The following is a 19206-nucleotide window of genomic DNA, read 5'->3' on the forward strand; positions in this document are numbered from 1 at the left end:
CTGCCCCCTCTGCCCTACCCCCTCTGCCTGCCCCTGAACCTGACCCCTCTGCCTGACCCCTCTGCCTGCCCTGAGCCTGACCCCTCTGCCTGCCCCCTCTGCCTGCCCCCTCTGCCTGCCCATGAGCCTGCCCCCTCTGCCTGACCCCTCTGCCTGCCCCTGAGCCTGACCCCTCTGCCTGCCCCCCTCTGCCTGCCCTCTCTGCCTGCCCCTGAGCCTGCCCCCTCTGCCTGCCCCCTCTGCCTGCCCCTGAGCCCTGACCCCTCTGCCTGACCCCTCTGCCTGCCCCTGAGCCTGACCCCTCTGCCTGCCCCCTCTGCCTGCCTGCCCCCTCTGCCTGCCCCTGAGCCTGACCCCTCTGCCTGCCCCCTCTGCCTGCCCCTGAGCCTGACCCCTCTGCCTGCCCCTGAGCCTGCCCCCTCTGCCTGCCCCCTCTGCCTGCCCCTGAGCCTGACCCCTCTGCCTGCCCCCTCTGCCTGCCCCCTCTGCCTGCCCCCTCTGCCTGCTGTCCTGTACCTTTGCTCACCACTCTGTATTATCGACCCCTGCCTGCCTTGACCTGTCGTTTGCCTGCCCCTGTTACTGTAATAAACATTGTTACTTCAACACAGTCTGCATTTGGGTCTTACCGGAAACCTGATACTATGCATAGATAATAACAGCAAGTAGCAGCAGCGTGGGGGGGGGGGGGGGGCAATGCAAATAGTCTGGGTAGCCATTTGATTAGCTGTTCAGGAGTCTTATGGCTTGGGGGTAGAAGCTGTTTAGAAGCCTCTTGGACCTAGACTTGGCGCTCCGGTACCGCTGCCGTGCGGTAGCAGAGAGAACAGTCTATGACTGGGGTGGCTGGAGTCTTTGACAATTTTTAGGGCCTTCCTCTGACACCGCCTGGTATAGAGGTCCTGGATGGCAGGAAGCTTGGCCTCAGTGATGTACTGGGCCGTTCGCACTACCCTCTGTAGTGCCTTGCGGTCGGAGGCCGAGCAGTTGCCGTACCAGGCAGTGATGCAACCCGTCAGGATGCTCTCGATGGTGCAGCTGTAAAACCTTTTGAGGATCTGAGGACCCATGCCAAATCTTTTCAGTCTCCTGAGGGGGAATAGGTTTTGTCGTGCCCTCTTCACGACTGTCTTGGTGTTCTTTGGACCATGTTAGTTTGTTGGTGACGTGGACGACAAAGGAGCTCTCGACCTGCTCCAGAGGAGACAGCATTGTTCTGTGTCTGGGAAACTGCCCGAGGCGGAGGGGGGGGGGGGGGGGGGGGGGGGTTAGATATTCAATGGCGAGGAGGTAAAAAACAACATCTAGAGGAGAAAACATTGTTCTGTTTAGTCGTACAGCAGATGATGCATAGAGACTGTCATAGTGTTGCTCTGGTCATGTCTGGACATGTCTGTGTCTGGACACTCATTTAGCTCATTTCCCCTTTTGCTGTTCAGAGTACTGTAAAAACACTCCATCATGAGAGTCTGTGTGTGTGTGACCGAGAGGGTGTGTGTGTGTGACAGAGAGGGTGTGTGTGTGTGAGACAGAGAGGGTGTGTGTGTGTGAGTGTGTGTGAGTCTCTCTGTCTGTGTGTTTCTCTCCTCCTTGTCATTACTGAGGCACTACAACACAACAGGCTCAGTGTTATGATGTATGACTCAGTCCAGAACACACACACACACACACACACACACACACACACACACACACACACACACACACACACACACACACACACACACACACACACACACACACACACACACACACACACACACACACACACACACACACACTTTCCCTAGGAAACTGTCCCAGAAAGATAGGACCATTAGAATAAGTGCTACTGTGATATGAGGTGTCCAACAGCTCCAAATACAACAACAAATGTGTCTGTCTGTCTGTCCCATTTTCTCTGCAGAGAAGACAGATAGATGACAGAGAGGTGAAACAGCAGTAGCCAGGATTTGAATCCATACTGCAGTTGTATGTATGTGATCTAGAGACAGCAGCTTAGACCACTGGACCACCCTAGACAGGGATCTGCAGACAGAGCCGTTCTAGACAGGGATCTGCAGACAGAGACGTTCTAGACAGGGATCTGCAGACAGAGCCGTTCTAGCCAGGGATCTGCAGACAGAGCCGTTCTAGACAGGGATCTGCAGACAGAGCCGTTCTAGACAGGAATCTGCAGACAGAGCCGTTCTAGACAGGGATCTGCAGACAGAGCCGTTCTAGACAGGGATCTGCAGACAGAGCCGTTCTAGACAGGGATCTGCAGACAGAGCCGTTCTAGACAGGGATCTGCAGACAGAGCCGTTCTAGACAGGGATCTGCAGACAGAGCCGTTCTAGACAGGGATCTGCAGACAGAGCCGTTCTAGACAGGGATCTGCAGACAGAGCCGTTGGCATCTCAGTAGTCTGGCTGTGAAAAGCCAACTGACATTTACTCCTGAGGTGCTGACCTGTTGCACCCTCGACAACCACTGTGATTATTATTATTTGACCCTGCTGTTCATCTATGAATGTTTGAACATCTTGGCCATGTTCTTTTATAATCTCCACCCAGCACAGCCAGAAGAGGACTGGCCACCCCTCATAGCCTGGTTCCTCTCCATCCAGCACAGCCAGAAGAGGACTGGCCACCCCTCATAGCCTGGTTCCTCTCTACCCAGCACAGCCAGAAGAGGACTGGCCACCCCTCATAGCCTGGTTCCTCTCCACCCAGCACAGCCAGAAGAGGACTGGCCACCCCTCATAGCCTGGTTCCTCTCTACCCAGCACAGCCAGAAGAGGACTGGCCACCCCTCATAGCCTGGTTCCTCTCCACCCAGCACAGCCAGAAGAGGACTGGCCACCCCTCATAGCCTGGTTCCTCTCCACCCGGAACAGCCAGAAGAGGACTGGCCACCCCTCATAGCCTGGTTCCTCTCTACCCAGCACAGCCAGAAGAGGACTGGCCACCCCTCATAGCCTGGTTCCTCTCTACCCTGCACAGCCAGAAGAGGACTGGCCGCCCCTCATAGCCTGGTTCCTCTCCACCCGGCACAGCCAGAAGAGGACTGGTCACCCCTCATAGCCTGGTTCCTCTCCACCCAGCACAGCCAGAAGAGGACTGGCCACCCCTTATAGCCTGGTTCCTCTCTAGGTTTCTTCCTACGTTCTGGCCTTTCTAGGGAGTTTTTCCTAGCCACCGTGCTTCTACACCTGCATTGCTTGCTGTTTGGGGGGTTTTAGGCTGGGTGTCTGTATAAGCACTTTGTGACATCAGCTGATGTAAAAAGGGCTTTATAAATACATTTGATTGATTGATTGGATCTCAGTCAGATCTAGTTAACCCACGATATCCCAAACCCGCATAGCTGGAGTTTTGGGGGTGTCTGAGCTGTAACTGACTTTGGAGATTATCCAATCGGTGAGCAGCTGCTCTTCTGGCAACACCCCCCCCCCCCCCCCCACTACCGTTAGAAGTTCATAATGAGAAAGTATAAGGCTAAAAGATAAATAATAACGTTGAAATATGTTAAAAATCATTAAAGAAAGATAACGAGGATAATCATGAGTGTAATGGAGGTGTAGATGACACCACACCTTCCAGTGTTCCAACGTGTAAACAAAGGCTCTATAGGATTCCTGCTGACGCCCCTCCTGCAGCCAATGGACATGTCCACTTTAGGTATAACGCCAGGAACCGCTTGTGGATTTGACAGCTCCGACGCGGTTCCACAAACAGCCACCGTCTAAACAGCAGTGATGACGGGGGGGTATCGGCTGTCGGATGAACCTGATTGAATGGAGCCCCGATAATCTGATTGGTCCGTATCTACAGTTATTGTCCTCTGTGATGACAACATACTGTGTCTCTGTCTGTCTGTCTGTATTATATTATGTCAAAGCCATGTGATTATTATCTGGTTAGATTGGCCTGATATTATCGATGGCTGGGGAAAACGAACAATCGCTGCAATAAGTAGGCGTGACAGTACAAATGAGATTATAGGCTAGGTTTTATTGCCTATTAATTCACACAGAGGATATTATTAGGTGATTTTACATCTGCATTACTTGCTGTTTGGGGTTTTAGGCTGGTTTCTGTACAGCACTTTGTGATATTAGCTGATGTAAAAAAAAGGAGATTTATAAATATACATTTGATTGATTTGATTGAATTATGATTGTATCCCAAATGCCCCCCTATTCCCAACATAGTGCACTACATTTAACCATAAGGCTCTGGGTCAAAAGTAGTGCACTATTACAGGGAATAGGGTGCACTAGCCTGGTCAAAAGTAGTGCACTATACAGGGAATAGGGTACAATATGTTTGACGCAGAGGATATGTTATGACACAATCCTAGAGATGTACTGGGTAGGCCGGCATGTTCCAAACCAGAGTGAGGCTTGTTCCAAACCAGAGTGAGGCTTGTTCCAAACCAGTGTGAGGCTTGTTCCAAACCAGAGTAAGGCTTGTTCCAAACCAGAGTGAGGCTTGTTCCAAACCAGAGTGAGGCTTGTTCCAAACCAGAGTGAGGCTTGTTCCAAACCAGAGTGAGGCTTGTTCCAGACCAGAGTGAGGCTTGTTCCAAACCAGAGTGAGCCTTGTTCCAAACCAGAGTGAGGCTTGCTCCAAACCAGAGTGAGGCTTGTTCCAAACCAGAGTGAGGCTTGTTCCAAACCAGTGTGAGGCTTGTTCCAAACCAGAGTGAGGTTTGTTCCAAACCAGAGTGTGAGGCTTTTTTTAGCATGATGTTATTGGCCAAATGTAGCGTTCTTGTTTATTTCAAATGACTTGATTTATTCATAGGCAAACGCCAACACACACACACACACACACACACACACACACACACACACACACACACACACACACACACACACACACACACACAGCTAATGCAATTAACTAGCTAGCCACTACAAATGAACTGACATGGGCTCTTACAGGGACCAAACTGTACATACAGAAAGTATTTTCTTCCCTGGTTATAATTCCAGCTGTTATGCGTTGTGACTGTAATTTATAATCAACATTTTATTTGCATAATTGCAGCTGCTCCTCTTGCATGCAGTCATATGTGATCAAAGATATCTACATCTCTAAAGAACAGCCAGGCTCTTTCGCTCTTTCTCTCTCTCTCTCTCTCTCTCTCTCTCTCTCTCTCTCTTTAAATTCTCTTTCTCTCTCTCTGTCTTTTCTCTCTCTCCTCTCTCTCTCTTTCTCTCTCTACCCCTCCCTCCCTCCCTCCCTCCCTCCCTCCCTCCCTCCCTCCCTCCCTCCCTCCCTCCCTCCCTCCCTCCCTCCCTCTCTCTCTTTTTTTTCCTCTCTCTCTCTTTATTTCCCCCCCCCCCCCCCTCTCTCTCTCTCTCTCTCGCTCTCTCTTTCATTCTCTGTATTTTTATCTCACCCTATCGATGTATGTTTGTAAATTGTTAGTGCGGGGAGCGTGTAAATGTGGTGTTTTTAGTGCAATGAGGATGTCTGACTAAAGTAAGACATCGAAGTCAAAACTCTATCTCTCTCTCTCTCTCTCTCTCTCTCTCTCTCTCTCTCTCTCCCTCTCTCTCTCTCACTCTGTCTCTCTGTCTCTCTCTCTCTCTCTCTCTCTCCCTCTCTCTCTCTATCTCTCTCTGTCTCTCTCTCTCTCTCTCTCTCTCTCACTCTCTCTCTCTGTCTCTCTCTCTCTCTGTCTCTCTCTGTCTCTCTCTCTCTCTCTGTCTCTCTCTCTCTCTCTCTCTCTGTCTCTCTCTCTTGCTCTATTTCGGACCTCTTCGCCCTGTCATGATTCCATGCCCTAAAGGGCTCCTTTCCTCAACCCTCCCTCCCTCCCTCCCTCCCTCCTTCCTTCTTTTTTTCCACTTGGCGTCTTCTTGTCCTCTTTTATTTGATGTCGTCTATTTGTGTGTCTCTCCAGCATCACATTCAGCCAAGCATATCCCTCAGTGTCAATTATCATTAGGACTGTTTTATATACCCTCTCTCTCTCTCTCTCTCTCTCTCTCTCTCTCTCTCTCTCTCTCTCTCTCTCTCCCTCTCTCTCTCTCTCTCTCTCTCTCTCTCTCCTCTCTCTCTCTCTCTCTCTCTTCAAACCCTGTCTCTCTCCCTCGTTCTATATATATCCCTCTCTCCATCTCCCTCCCTTCCTCTATCTTTCCCTCTTCCCTCTTCCCCCTCTATCTCCGTCTCTCTCTCTCTCTCTTTCTCTCTCTCTCTACCCCTCCTTCACACTCCCTCTCTCTCTCTCCCTCCCTCTATCTCTCTCTCTCCCTCTCCTCTTCTTTCCCTCCCTCCCCTTCCCCTCCCTCTCTCTCCCCCTTCTCACAAACCAATACCCAGAGACTCTCCTCTCCAGACAGACTGCTGCATCATAGTGGCCATTTTAAGTGCATAAATACAAAGTATTTAATAGCTCTTAAACCGTTGAGCCAAATCCATTATGAGGTGTACCTATAATGTGTATCCCAAATAGCACCCTATTCCCTATATAGGGAACTACTTTTATAGAACCCTATTCCTTATATAGGGCACTACTTTTATAGAACCCTATTCCCTATATAGTGCACTACTTTAGTGTCTTCCCTGTGGCTCAGTTGGTAGAGCATGGTGTGTGCAACGCCAGGGTTGTGGGTTTGATTCCCACGGGGGGCCAGTACAAAAAAAAACATGTGTGCATTCACTACTGTAAGTTGCTCTGGATAAGAGCGTCTGCTAAATGACTAAAATGTAAAATGTAAATGTTTAGAACAGGACCATAGAGCTCTAGTTAAAAGTTGTGCACTATATAGGAAATATGGTGCCATTGGGGACACAGCTACACAAACCCCACAGTTGTTGAGTGTAAAAACCAGTTGATTGGGCAGAAGCTAGCTTGTCTTCATGCCACTGTGGAGGAGAGGAGGAGGGGAGAGAGGAGGAGAGGAGGAGGGGAGAGAACAGAGGAGGAGAGGAGGAGAGGAGGAGAAGGAGGAAAGGAGAGGACAGAGGAGGAGGAGAGGAGGAGGACAGGACAGAGGAGAGGAGAGAACAGAGGAGGAGAGGAGAGAACAGAGGAGGAGAGGAGAGAGGAGGAGAAGGAGGAAAGGAGAGGACAGAGGAGGAGGAGAGGAGGAGGACAGGACAGAGGGGAGAGTGTTGGGTGGTAGCTATCTCTTCTTCCTGACACTGATGATGTGTTGCTTTGATGCAGCCAGCCCTATTTTACCATGGTGACCGACTGGCTGTTGTAGATGTGACTCATCTCTCTAGCTCCCTCGTTGTCTCTCTCTCTCTCTCTCTTTCTTGCTCTGTCTCACTCTCAACCTCTTTCTCTCCCTCTCTGACTCATTTCACTGCTCTCTCTCTGTCTCTCGCTCTCTCCCTCACTTAATCACCCTCTTTCTTTCTCTCTCTCGCTCTCTCTCTCTCTCTCCATCTCTACTCTCTACTCTCCCCTCTCTTTGTCTCGTTCTATTCCTGAGGGTGTAATTTACTCTGCTGTTCCTGTGGCCTATCTGAGCTTTAAAAACAAACAAAACATTTACTCTGCTGTTACTGTGGCCTATCTGAGCTTTAACAACAAACAAAACATTTACTCTGCTGTTACTGTGGCCTATCTGAGCTTTAAAAACAAACAAAACATTTACTCTGCTGTTACTGTGACCTACCTGAGCTTTAACAACAAACAAAACATTTACTCTGCTGTTACTGTGGCCTACCTGAGTTTAACAACAAACAAAACATTTACTCTGCTGTTACTGTGGCCTACCTGAGTTTAACAACAATAATAATAATACCAGGTGGTAACAACGCAGTAGCATGGAGAAGCATCTACCGACCATGTAATACCAGGCCACTGTGGTAACAACGCAGTAGCATGGAGAAGCATCTACCGACCATGTAATACCAGGCCACTGTGGTAACAACGCAGTAGCATGGAGAAGCATCTACCAACCATGTAATACCAGGCCACTGTGGTAACAACGCAGTAGCATGGAGAAGCATCTACCAACCATGTAACACCAGGCCACTGTGGTAACAACGCAGTAGCATGGAGAAGCATCTACCGACCATGTAATACCAGGCCACTGTGGTAACAACGCAGTAGCATGGAGAAGCATCTACCGACCATGTAATACCAGGCCACTGTGGTAACAACGCAGTAGCATGGAGAAGCATCTACCAACCACCTTATATTTTATCATTTGGTGTCCAGACAAAACACGTGCAGGTAGTCATGCAGTTGGGTGATAGTTAATGACTAGCTAGTCTCACAGAGGAACAGCATGACTAGTTAATGACTACCTAGTCTCACAGGGGAACAACATGACTAGTTAATGACTACCTAGTCCCACAGAGGAACAACATGACTAGTTAATGACTAGCTAGTCTCACAGAGGAACAACATGACTAGTTAATGACTAGCTAGTCCCACAGAGGAACAACATGACTAGTTAATGACTAGCTAGTCTCACAGAGGAACAACATGACTAGTTAATGACTAGCTAGTCTCACAGAGGAACAACATGACTAGTTAATGACTAGCTAGTCTCACAGAGGAACAACATGACTAGTTAATGACTAGCTAGTCTCACAGGGGAACAACATGACTAGTTAATGACTAGCTAGTCTCACAGAGGAACAACATGACTAGTTAATGACTAGCTAGTCTCACAGAGGAACAACATGACTAGTTAATGACTAGCTAGTCTCACAGGGGAACAACATGACTAGTTAATGACTACCTAGTCCCACAGAGGAACAACATGACTAGTTAATGACTAGCTAGTCTCACAGGGGAACAACATGACTAGTTAATGACTAGCTAGTCTCACAGAGGAACAACATGACTAGTTAATGACTAGCTAGTCCCACAGAGGAACAACATGACTAGTTAATGACTAGCTAGTCTCACAGAGGAACAACATGACTAGTTAATGACTAGCTAGTCTCACAGAGGAACAGCATGACTAGTTAATGACTAGCTAGTCTCACAGAGGAACAACATGACTAGTTAATGACTAGCTAGTCTCACAGAGGAACAACATGACTAGTTAATGACTAGCTAGTCTCACAGGGGAACAACATGACTAGTTAATGACTACCTAGTCCCACAGAGGAACAACATGACTAGTTAATGACTAGCTAGTCTCACAGAGGAACAACATGACTAGTTAATGACTAGCTAGTCTCACAGGGGAACAACATGACTAGTTAATGACTACCTAGTCTCACAGGGGAACAACATGACTAGTTAATGACTACCTAGTCTCACAGAGGAACAACATGACTAGTTAATGACTAGCTAGTCTCACAGGGGAACAACATGACTAGTTAATGACTAGCTAGTCTCACAGAGGAACAACATGACTAGTTAATGACTAGCTAGTCTCACAGAGGAACAACATGACTAGTTAATGACTACCTAGTCTCACAGAGGAACAACATGACTAGTTAATGACTACCTAGTCTCACAGAGGAACAACATGACTAGTTAATGACTACCTAGTCTCACAGAGGAACAACATGACTAGTTAATGACTACCTAGTCTCACAGGGGAACAACATGACTAGTTAATGACTAGCTAGTCTCACAGGGGAACAACATGACTAGTTAATGACTAGCTAGTCTCATAGAGGAACAACATGACTAGTTAATGACTACCTAGTCTCACAGAGGAACAACATGACTAGTTAATGACTAGCTAGTCTCACAGAGGAACAACATGACTAGTTAATGACTACCTAGTCTCACAGAGGAACAACATGACTAGTTAATGACTACCTAGTCTCACAGAGGAACAACATGACTAGTTAATGACTACCTAGTCTCACAGAGGAACAACATGACTAGTTAATGACTAGCTAGTCTCACAGAGGAACAACATGACTAGTTAATGACTAGCTAGTCTCACAGAGGAACAACATGACTAGTTAATGACTAGCTAGTCTCACAGAGGAACAACATGACTAGTTAATGACTAGCTAGTCTCACAGAGGAACAACATGACTAGTTAATGACTAGCTAGTCTCACAGGGAACAACATGACTAGTTAATGACTAGCTAGTCTCACAGAGGAACAACATGACTAGTTACTGACTAGCTAGTCCCACAGAGGAACAACATGACTAGTTAATGACTAGCTAGTCTCACAGGGGAACAACATGACTAGTTAATGACTAGCTAGTCTCACAGAGGAACAACATGACTAGTTAATGACTATGTATTCTCACAGACGAACAACATGACTAGTTAATGACTAGCTAGTCCCACAGAGGAACAACATGACTAGTTAATGACTACCTAGTCTCACAGAGAAACAACATGACTAGTTAATGACTACCTAGTCTCACAAAGGAACAATATGACTAGTTAATGACTACCTAGTCTCACAGAGGAACAACATGACTAGTTAATGACTAGCTAGTCTCACAGAGGAACAACATGACTAGTTAATGACTAGCTAGTCTCACAGGGGAACAACATGACTAGTTAATGACTAGCTAGTCTCACAGAGGAACAACATGACTAGTTAATGACTAGCTAGTCTCACAGAGGAACAACATGACTAGTTAATGACTAGCTAGTCTCACAGGGGAACAACATGACTAGTTAATGACTAGCTAGTCTCACAGAGGAACAACATGACTAGTTAATGACTACCTAGTCTCACAGGGGAACAACATGACTAGTTAATGACTAGCTAGTCTCACAGAGGAACAACATGACTAGTTAATGACTACCTAGTCTCACAGTGAAACAACATGACTAGTTAATGACTAGCTAGTCTCACAGGGGAACAACATGACTAGTTAATGACTAGCTAGTCTCACAGAGGAACAACATGACTAGTTAATGACTAGCTAGTCTCACAGAGGAACAACATGACTAGTTAATGACTAGCTAGTCTCACAGAGGAACAACATGACTAGTTAATGACTACCTAGTCTCACAGAGGCACAACATGACTAGTTAATGACTACCTAGTCTCACAGAGGAACAACATGACTAGTTAATGACTAGCTAGTCCCACAGAGGAACAACATGACTAGTTAATGACTAGCTAGTCTCACAGAGGAACAACATGACTAGTTAATGACTAGCTAGTCTCACAGAGGAACAACATGACTAGTTAATGACTACCTAGTCTCACAGAGGAACAACATGACTAGTTAATGACTACCTAGTCTCACAGAGGAACAACATGACTAGTTAATGACTACCTAGTCTCACAGGGGAACAACATGACTAGTTAATGACTACCTAGTCTCACAGAGGAACAACATGACTAGTTAATGACTAGCTAGTCTCACAGGGGAACAACATGACTAGTTAATGACTAGCTAGTCTCACAGGGGAACAACATGACTAGTTAATGACTACCTAGTCTCACAGGGGAACAACATGACTAGTTAATGACTACCTAGTCTCACAGAGGAACAACATGACTAGTTAATGACTAGCTAGTCTCACAGGGGAACAACATGACTAGTTAATGACTAGCTAGTCTCACAGGGGAACAACATGACTAGTTAATGACTACCTAGTCCCACAGAGGAACAACATGACTAGTTAATGACTAGCTAGTCTCACAGGGGAACAACATGACTAGTTAATGACTAGCTAGTCTCACAGAGGAACAACATGACTAGTTAATGACTAGCTAGTCCCACAGAGGAACAACATGACTAGTTAATGACTAGCTAGTCTCACAGAGGAACAACATGACTAGTTAATGACTAGCTAGTCTCACAGAGGAACAGCATGACTAGTTAATGACTAGCTAGTCTCACAGAGGAACAACATGACTAGTTAATGACTAGCTAGTCTCACAGAGGAACAACATGACTAGTTAATGACTAGCTAGTCTCACAGGGGAACAACATGACTAGTTAATGACTACCTAGTCCCACAGAGGAACAACATGACTAGTTAATGACTAGCTAGTCTCACAGAGGAACAACATGACTAGTTAATGACTAGCTAGTCTCACAGGGGAACAACATGACTAGTTAATGACTACCTAGTCTCACAGGGGAACAACATGACTAGTTAATGACTACCTAGTCTCACAGAGGAACAACATGACTAGTTAATGACTAGCTAGTCTCACAGGGGAACAACATGACTAGTTAATGACTAGCTAGTCTCACAGAGGAACAACATGACTAGTTAATGACTAGCTAGTCTCACAGAGGAACAACATGACTAGTTAATGACTACCTAGTCTCACAGAGGAACAACATGACTAGTTAATGACTACCTAGTCTCACAGAGGAACAACATGACTAGTTAATGACTACCTAGTCTCACAGAGGAACAACATGACTAGTTAATGACTACCTAGTCTCACAGGGGAACAACATGACTAGTTAATGACTAGCTAGTCTCACAGGGGAACAACATGACTAGTTAATGACTAGCTAGTCTCATAGAGGAACAACATGACTAGTTAATGACTACCTAGTCTCACAGAGGAACAACATGACTAGTTAATGACTAGCTAGTCTCACAGAGGAACAACATGACTAGTTAATGACTACCTAGTCTCACAGAGGAACAACATGACTAGTTAATGACTACCTAGTCTCACAGAGGAACAACATGACTAGTTAATGACTACCTAGTCTCACAGAGGAACAACATGACTAGTTAATGACTAGCTAGTCTCACAGAGGAACAACATGACTAGTTAATGACTAGCTAGTCTCACAGAGGAACAACATGACTAGTTAATGACTAGCTAGTCTCACAGAGGAACAACATGACTAGTTAATGACTAGCTAGTCTCACAGAGGAACAACATGACTAGTTAATGACTAGCTAGTCTCACAGGGAACAACATGACTAGTTAATGACTAGCTAGTCTCACAGAGGAACAACATGACTAGTTACTGACTAGCTAGTCCCACAGAGGAACAACATGACTAGTTAATGACTAGCTAGTCTCACAGGGGAACAACATGACTAGTTAATGACTAGCTAGTCTCACAGAGGAACAACATGACTAGTTAATGACTATGTATTCTCACAGACGAACAACATGACTAGTTAATGACTAGCTAGTCCCACAGAGGAACAACATGACTAGTTAATGACTACCTAGTCTCACAGAGAAACAACATGACTAGTTAATGACTACCTAGTCTCACAAAGGAACAATATGACTAGTTAATGACTACCTAGTCTCACAGAGGAACAACATGACTAGTTAATGACTAGCTAGTCTCACAGAGGAACAACATGACTAGTTAATGACTAGCTAGTCTCACAGGGGAACAACATGACTAGTTAATGACTAGCTAGTCTCACAGAGGAACAACATGACTAGTTAATGACTAGCTAGTCTCACAGAGGAACAACATGACTAGTTAATGACTAGCTAGTCTCACAGGGGAACAACATGACTAGTTAATGACTAGCTAGTCTCACAGAGGAACAACATGACTAGTTAATGACTACCTAGTCTCACAGGGGAACAACATGACTAGTTAATGACTAGCTAGTCTCACAGAGGAACAACATGACTAGTTAATGACTACCTAGTCTCACAGTGAAACAACATGACTAGTTAATGACTAGCTAGTCTCACAGGGGAACAACATGACTAGTTAATGACTAGCTAGTCTCACAGAGGAACAACATGACTAGTTAATGACTAGCTAGTCTCACAGAGGAACAACATGACTAGTTAATGACTAGCTAGTCTCACAGAGGAACAACATGACTAGTTAATGACTACCTAGTCTCACAGAGGCACAACATGACTAGTTAATGACTACCTAGTCTCACAGAGGAACAACAGGACTAGTTAATGACTACCTAGTCTCACAGGGGAACAACATGACTAGTTAATGACTACCTAGTCTCACAGAGGAACAACATGACTAGTTAATGACTAGCTAGTCTCACAGAGGAACAACATGACTAGTTAATGACTAGCTAGTCTCACAGAGGAACAACATGACTAGTTAATGACTAGCTAGTCTCACAGGGGAACAACATGACTAGTTAATGACTAGCTAGTCTCACAGAGGAACAACATGACTAGTTAATGACTAGCTAGTCCCACAGAGGAACAACATGACTAGTTAATGACTAGCTAGTCTCACAGAGGAACAACATGACTAGTTAATGACTAGCTAGTCTCACAGAGGAACAACATGACTAGTTAATGACTACCTAGTCTCACAGAGGAACAACATGACTAGTTAATGACTACCTAGTCTCACAGAGGAACAACATGACTAGTTAATGACTACCTAGTCTCACAGGGGAACAACATGACTAGTTAATGACTACCTAGTCTCACAGAGGAACAACATGACTAGTTAATGACTAGCTAGTCTCACAGGGGAACAACATGACTAGTTAATGACTAGCTAGTCTCACAGGGGAACAACATGACTAGTTAATGACTACCTAGTCTCACAGGCGAACAACATGACTAGTTAATGACTACCTAGTCTCACAGAGGAACAACATGACTAGTTAATGACTAGCTAGTCTCACAGGGGAACAATATGACTAGTTAATGACTAGCTAGTCTCACAGAGGAACAACATGACTAGTTAATGACTACCTAGTCTCACAGAGGAACAACATGACTAGTTAATGACTAAATCAAATCAAATCCAATCAAATGTATTTATAAAGCCCTTCTTACATTAGCTGATATATCAAAGTGCTGTACAGAAACTCAGCCTAAAACCCCAAACAGAAAGCAATGCAGGTGTAGAAGCACGGTGGCTAGGAAAAACTCCCTAGGAAAGGCCAGAACGTAGGAAGAAACCTAGAGAGGAACCAGGCTATGAGGGGTGGCCAGTCCTCTTCTGGCTGTGCACCACATCAAACCTGACCCTAACCTTAAATTCACCAAACCTGACCCTAACTTTAAATACACCAAACCTGACACTAACCCTAACCTTAAATACACCCAACCTGACCCTAACTTTAAATACACCAAACCTGACACTAACCCTAACTTTAAATACACTAAACCTGTCCCTAACCTTAAATACACCAAACCTGACACTAACCCTTTGGGTGGAACACACACACACACACACACACACACACACACACACACACACACACCACACACACACACACACACACACACACACACACACACACACACACACACACACACACTCTCTCAGGAACACGATGGTGTTCTCCGTGTTGCTCTACGACTCCCACAAGTGTCACGGGACTCATCTGAAGGTAGCCAGTACCATTTAAAACCTAATGGAAGTATGAAGGTAGTTTTATGCCCCCCCCCCCCAGAAAGGGGTTAGATATGTGGAAACAATATTTAGAGTTTTATATCTCCTAGATTTATAAGACAGACACTTCAAAACCTTATTTGTCATGATTTATTTTGTTGACCTTCGTTTTTCCCATTTCTGAACGTGTTATTCAATGTGTTTCTATGGGCTTTAATAGTAAAGGACATATGTATATGTGTGGTGTGTGTGACAGGACCATGTAACATCCTGGAAATCGGTCTCATGAAAACGTTTGAAGGGGGAGGGGTTGCATGCGTTTGTGTGAGTGTGAGTGTACTGTAAGACATTCTCAGCCTAGCCTTGAACACACATAACTTGTTTGTTATGGATGAGTTCACAGATAGAATCTGAACTTACTTCATCTGCATTTACCATGAATTTGATGGCAACAATTTTTTTTTTTTATTCCTTAGTGTGGCGTGGTTTTACCTTATTTATTTATTGTAAACTTTTACAGCACTTATCTTGAAAGCACTTTCTTTTATACTTAGTGTGGTATGTTGATTCGTCCATTGTGGATTTGTCCTTGTTTGATAGCACTTATGATTGTCCTTAATACGTACTTTTATTTGTTTATTTATTGGACGGTTCTCCCTTTTGGGCCCTCCCCTTTTCCCTTATTTTTCTTTCCTTTGATCCCTGACCCCTAGTTCCTAATTCCTAATCCTAGTCCCTATACCTAACCCTAACCCCTAGTTCCTAAATCCTAGTCCCAGTCCCTATACCTAACCTTAATCCTTAGACCTGAATACCTAACCCTAACCCCTAGTTCCTAAATCCTAGTCCTAGTCCCTATACCTAACCTTAATCCTTAGACCTGAATACCTAACCCTAACCCCTAGTTCCTAAATCCTAGTCCTAGTCCCTATACCTAACCTTAATCCTTAGACCTGAATACCTAACCCTAACCCCTAGTTCCTAAATCCTAGTCCCAGTCCCTATACCTAACCTTAATCCTTAGACCTGAATACCTAACCCTAACCCCTAGTTCCTAAATCCTAATCCCAGTCCCTATACCTAACCTTAATCCTTAGACCTGAATACCTAACCCTAACCCCTAGTTCCTAAATCCTAATCCCAGTCCCTATACCTAACCTTAATCCTTAGACCTGAATACCTAACCCTAACCCCTAGTTCCTAAATCCTAATCCCAGTCCCTATACCTAACCTTAATCCTTAGACCTGAATACCTAACCCTAACCCCTAGTTCCTAAATCCTAATCCCAGTCCCTATACCTAACCTTAATCCTTAGACCTGAATACCTAACCCTAACCCCTAGTTCCTAAATCCTAGTCCCAGTCCCTATACCTAACCTTAATCCTTAGACCTGAATACCTAACCCTAACCCCTAGTTCCTAAATCCTAATCCCAGTCCCTATACCTAACCTTAATCCTTAGACCTGAATACCTAACCCTAACCCCTAGTTCCTAAATCCTAATCCCAGTCCCTATACCTAACCTTAATCCTTAGACCTGAATACCTAACCCTAACCCCTAGTTCCTAAATCCTAATCCCAGTCCCTATACCTAACCTTAATCCTTAGACCTGAATACCTAACCCTAACCCCTAGTTCCTAAATCCTAGTCCCAGTCCCTATACCTAACCTTAATCCTTAGACCTGAATACCTAACCCTAACCCCTAGTTCCTGAATCCTAATCCTAGTCCCTATACCTAACCTTAATCCTTAGACCTGAATACCTAACCCTAACCCCTAGTTCCTAAATCCTAGTCCCAGTCCCTATACCTAACCTTAATCCTTAGACCTGAATACCTAACCCTAACCCCTAGTTCCTAAATCCTAACCCTAATCTCCCACCCTAACCCCTCGACCCTCATGCCTAACCCTAACCCTGACCCCAACCCTAAATCTAACCCTAACCCTAACCCTAACCTCTAGACCCCCATACCTAATCCTAATTTAACCCTGACCCTAACCCTGACCCTAACCCTAACCCCAACCCTAACTCTAACCCTAACCCCTAGTTCCTAAATCCTAACCCTTATCCCCCACCCTAACCCCTCGACCCTCATGCCTAACCCTAACCCTAACCTCTAGACCCCCATACCTAATCCTAATTTAACCCTGACCCTAACCCTGACCCTAACCCTGACCCTAACCCTGACCCTAACCCTAAATCTAACCCTAACCCCTAGTTCCTAAATCCTAACCCTTATCCCCCACCCTAACCCCTCGACCCTCATGCCTAACCCTAACCCTAACCTCTAGACCCCCATACCTAATCCTAATTTAACCCTGACCTTAACCCTGACCCTAACCCTAACCCCAACCCTAACTCTAACCCTAACCCCTAGACCATCGTTCTGACCTTGGCCCCTGGTCTCTAATTCTTAGTACTGAATCCCTGGTTCTTAACCCAAGCGTTATTTTAAATTCTGATTCTGGTCCTCTTTAATTGAATTTTTTAGTCATTCAAGTATTTTTATACACAAGTCTTACCATTTATTTTAAAGGTTTTGCCAGTGCAGATCAGATTCGTCTGTTATTTATTAAACCTAACCCTAACCCTAACCCCAACCCCAACCCTAACCCCAACCCTAACCCCAACCCTAAACCTAACCCCAACCTCAACCCCAACCCCAACCCCAACCCCAACCCTAACCCTAACCCCAACCCTAACCCTAACCCTAACCCCAACCCCAACCCCAACACTAACCCCAACCCCAACCCTAACCCCAACCCCAACCCCAACACTAACCCCAACCCCAACCCTAACCCCAACCCTAACCCCAACCATAACCCTAACCCCAACCCTAACCCCAACCATAACCCCAACCATAACCCTAACCCCAACCCTAACCCTAACCCACTAGAGTCGTCAACCTAATTAGCATAATTTTTTAACATTTTCAATCATTTTCTTTCACTTTTAAAATGTGGAGCAGATCGGTAGGACAAAATAGATATAATTTTAAGGCAGCAAAATGTGAAGGGTGTGCATGGGGTGTGTAGACTCTGACTAGACACTGTATATGTGAAATAAACCTTCCCCTCTCTTCCTTTATCAGACAATGGTCACGATCAACAAACACACTCATACCTCATACTGAATGATGGTACCAGGATGGTGCCAGGATGAAGGAAGCTGACACAGCCAACACACTGCCAACACACTGCCAACACACTGCCAACACACAGCCAACAAGGAAGTTTAGATACAGTGTGATAAAGACAGAGAATGGGAACATTTCTGACCTAAATATTGACTCCTGTGTGGGGCTTTGGGTGGAGAACACACACACATATGCACACGCGCACACACACGCACGCACGCACGCACACACACACACACACACACACACACACACACACACACACACACACACACACACACACACACACACACACACACACACACACACACACCACACACACACACACACACACACACACACACACTCTCTCTCTCTCAGGAACACGATGGTGTTCTCCGTGTTGCTCTACGACTCCCACAAGTGTCACGGGACTCATCTGAAGGTAGCCAGTACCATTTAAAACCTAATGGAAGTATGAAGGTAGTTTTATGCCCCCCCCCCCAGAAAGGGGTTAGATATGTGGAAACAATATTTAAAGAGTTTTATATCTCCTAGATTTATAAAACAGACACTTCAAAACATTATTTGTCATGATTTATTTTGTTGACCTTCGTTTTTCCCATTTCTGAACGTGTTATTCAATGTGTTTCTATGGGTTTTAATAGTAAAATACAAAAGTATATATTTTTCAAATACTTTTTTAATATATTTTTTGGGGGATACCTAAAGGGGTCCTAAAATTCTAAATCCAATATCTAAATGATCTGTATTATGACGATTCGATATATCAGCTCAGCAGAAGACATAGAAAACCATCTAAGAGGACAACCCTTCGTTGTCTTCTGAATACTTAACCCTGGGATAGAGTTTTATCTTTCAACAAGTAGACACATTTTAA

The sequence above is a fragment of the Salmo trutta genome, unplaced genomic scaffold (assembly GCF_901001165.1).
Source record: "Salmo trutta unplaced genomic scaffold, fSalTru1.1, whole genome shotgun sequence".
In the NCBI taxonomy this organism is placed as follows: domain Eukaryota; kingdom Metazoa; phylum Chordata; class Actinopteri; order Salmoniformes; family Salmonidae; genus Salmo; species Salmo trutta.